At 33.8% G+C, this 3,752-nt stretch overlaps 1 pseudogene; it reads left to right on the top strand.

Annotated features, from left to right (window-relative positions):
• Positions 1-1,819: 1,819 nt before the first annotated feature.
• Positions 1,820-2,710, top strand: LOC106984755 (uncharacterized protein KIAA0825-like; annotated as a pseudogene).
• Positions 2,711-3,752: the final 1,042 nt, after the last annotated feature.

Genomic DNA, 3,752 nt, shown 5'->3' with positions numbered 1-3,752 from the left:
GTGAGATCATGACCTGAGTCAAAACCAAGAGTCGGACGCTTAGCTGCCTGAGCCATCCAGGAGCCCCTAGCATCCAACTCTTGATTTCAGCTCAGGTCATGATCCCAGAGTCATAAGATTGAGCCCCACATGGGGCTCCACCCTGGGCATGGGGCCTGCTTGGGATTCTCTCTCTCTTCCATCTGCCTGTCTCCTCTTCTAACTCTCTCTCTCTCTCTGTCTCTCTCTGTCTCTCTCTCAAATTTTTTTTTTTTTAGAAAAGAAGAAAGTATAAAATCAATGAGAGATTATCACCTTAAGAAAGTAGAAAAGGAAAAGCAAATTGAACCCAAAATAAATGAGAGGAGGGAAAAATAAATATAAGAGAGATAAACAATGAAATAGAAAATGGACAAATCATACATAAAAATCATTAACACCAAAAGCTAGTTATTTGGAAAATATGACTAACATTGATAAATTTCTAACCAGACTTGTCTGGAAAAACAAAAACAAGGAAAGACAAAAGAAAACCTCAGTCTCCAATGACTTCACTGGTAAGTTCCACCAAATATTTAAGGAAGAAATAATGCCAATTCTATACAACCTCTTACAGAAGTTGGAAGAGGAAGGAACTCTTCCTAAATCATTTTACAAGAGCAGAATTATCCTGATACAAAAACTAGACAAATATAAGACTATGTACCTCCCTCATAAACATAGGTACAAAAATCTATAATGAAATATAGCAACTCAAACCCAGCAATATATAAGAAAGATAACATGTCATGGTAAAGTGGGGTGTATCCCAGAAATGCAAGGTTTGATCAGCATTCAAAAATCTATCCATGTAGGGGAGCCTGGCTAGCTCAGTTGGTGGAGCATGTGAGTCCTGATCTTGGGGGTCTTGAGTTCAAGCCTCATGTTAGGTGTAGAGATTATTTAAATAAATAAAATCTTTTTTTTTAATTTAATAAAATCTTTATTCATATTTTAGAGAGAGAGAGAGACAGAGTTCAAGTGGGGGAGGAACAGAGAGAGAGGGAGATACAGAATCCAAAGAAGACTCCAGGCTCTGAGCTGTCAACACAGAGCCTAACACGGGACTCAAACCCACAAATTGCAAGTTCATGACCTGAGCTGAAGTCAGATGCTTAACCAACTGAGCCACCCAGGCGTCCTGTAAATAAAATCTTAAAAAAAAATCAATCCACGAAATGAAATTAGGCTAAGAACTCCATTTACAATGGCATAAAAAACACTTATGGATACATTTAATGACAGAAGTGCAAGACTTACACTAAAAACTTACAAAACCGTTGAAATAAAAAAAAAGATCTAAAGAAATGGGAACATGCCCGACATTTACGGGCCAGAAGACTTAACATCGTTATGATGGCAATACTCCCCAAATTGACCTACACATTCAACACACACTCTATCAAAATCCTAGCTGATTTTTTGGTGGAGACTGACAAGCTACTACTAAAATTCATGTAAAAATTCAAAAGATCCAGAATAACTAAAACAATCTTGAAAAAGAAGAACAAAGAGTTGAAAGACTCACTCTTCTCAATTTCAAAATATACTTCAAAATGAAAGTCATCAAGAGAGTGTGGTACTGGTATAAGGATAGATATATAGGTCAGTGGAATATATAAGTAATTTTTAAACCTCAATAATAAAACATACAACTCATTTAAAGAAAATTTTCAATAGATACTTTACTAAAGCAGATCTATGAATGACCAGTAAATACATGAATTCTCAACATCATTAGTAATTATAGAAATACGAACTCTTCCTGGAGACTTGGAGTTTAAGCAGTGACATTTGTGAAATGTCAGTGACATTGTCACTCAGTGACATTGATGAAAAGATAGAACAAAATGCTACAAGCATAGAACATTGCATTAAGGAAATACAATCTGAAGTTAACAAGCAGTGTCCAGAGGTGCAGCTGCAAACGACAACTGACTGTTTTGAGTGGCTAGCTAACTATAATTGTAATTCATCCAAGTCACCTTCCCTTCCCCATGGAGATTTGATGAAATTCCTCAAAACACTGCAAGATTCGTTGAAGAGTGAACTGAATCAAGAAGAAGTGATTGGGATCTCTCCTGCCAGAGCAGCACTTCATTCCCGGCAACTCTAAGTGGAGCATCTTTCCATTTCCTCTCTGGGACTTCTCTTCATTCTGTTGAAGATGATTCCTCCATGGATGCACAGTCCATCTGGGATAACATAAGACTGCATCTTTGACGCTTCTCAGTGAACAAATTACAAAGCCATAATGAAATCATCAATTCACAGCACAAAATTTGGTTGAAAAAGCAGTGCATACAACAACTGTTGTTTCTTTATCCAGAATCGGAAGTTATAATCAAGTACCAAAGCATACAGAATACACTGTTGGCTGAGCTCCTACAGAACTGTTTTCCTGCTTATAGCAGAGAATCGAATTTAGACATAATGGCTCATGGATACCAAAGTACAATGCTTAAGTTATACTCAATGATAAAAGAGGATTTTAACACACTACATGAAGTTTTAGCTCCCACCTCAACGGTGAAATTCATTAAAGAAACTTTCCTGGATACTGTTGCAGAAGAAATGGCAAAGTTTCTTGAAAATTTTTGTGAGCTGCAGTTCAAAGAAAGTGCTGTCCGTGTGATTAAAACAAATCAAGAACTCCAGCAGGCTTAGAGGAGCAGTGCATGCTCTGGGTTAGTGAGTTTTTAAATTTGTTCAGTTTGACTTAAGCCTTTTGGTACCTTTAATTTTCTAACATTTTTCTATTTAAACGTATTGCAAACTCGAAACTAAATCAGAAAATAAATATTATGAAGTTTTACAGTGCACATTTCTCTTCTGCATTTCTTTTTCTGTAAGTACAGTTCTAGAAGTGCTTTTTTTTCCTGTTCTTTAAATTATTAAAGATATTGAAAACGTAGTAAAAAATGTTGCCAATGAGTTTTGGTTTTTTTGATTGCATAAATTACTGGGTGAAACTGTATGTCTGTATACATATATATATATATATATATACACACATATATACATGAGTCAATATTCATATGTATGTAACAAAAAAGTATAATTCTTAACCCATTGTATCTTCCAAAGCTGAAACGTTATTAGGTAAAAAGAATTGTTAAAAATTTGTTGAAATTTACATAAACTAAAATTGGACATTTAGAACTGTATTCTTTTAGTCAGTCAATTCCAATAAAGAGCTATTATGAAATGGTAACTATAAAACTCTATATTATAACTGGTCACAGAGGCATAGCATTTAGCTATGGCTGACTTAAAAGCTCCTCTAGTATTATTTCTATAAGAATATACATAGAGAAAAGGTAATTTGAAAATTACTAATTTTATATAAAAGATAAAGGAAAAAAGAAAGAAATTATTGTGATATAATAAACTTCTCTGTCACCATTTTAATTTCCCACTAGTGGAGAAAAATCACGATAAAAATATTATTTTTGAAAATTATTAGTCATGCTTTTATGTGAAGACTCTGAGGTATATTTCTAAATAGGTACATAAACTGTATATTTTAAGTGTTTGAAAATTATCATTTGGTGAATTGCTGTCTTTGAATTTATGATCACTTTATAAAAATTTCCATAGCTCACTATATTTTTACATACCTTCCTTAATAAAATGCCAGAATACCAAAAAAAAAAAAAAAAAAAAAGAAAAGAAAGAAAGAAAGAAAAGAAAAAGAAAGAAATATAAACTAAAAAAATCCAGTGAGGTACCAC

This window comes from Acinonyx jubatus, chromosome D2 (genome assembly GCF_027475565.1).
Source record: "Acinonyx jubatus isolate Ajub_Pintada_27869175 chromosome D2, VMU_Ajub_asm_v1.0, whole genome shotgun sequence".
Classification (NCBI taxonomy): domain Eukaryota; kingdom Metazoa; phylum Chordata; class Mammalia; order Carnivora; family Felidae; genus Acinonyx; species Acinonyx jubatus.
Note: the sequence above shows the minus strand (reverse complement) of the source record. Positions and strands in the feature narration are given on the sequence as shown.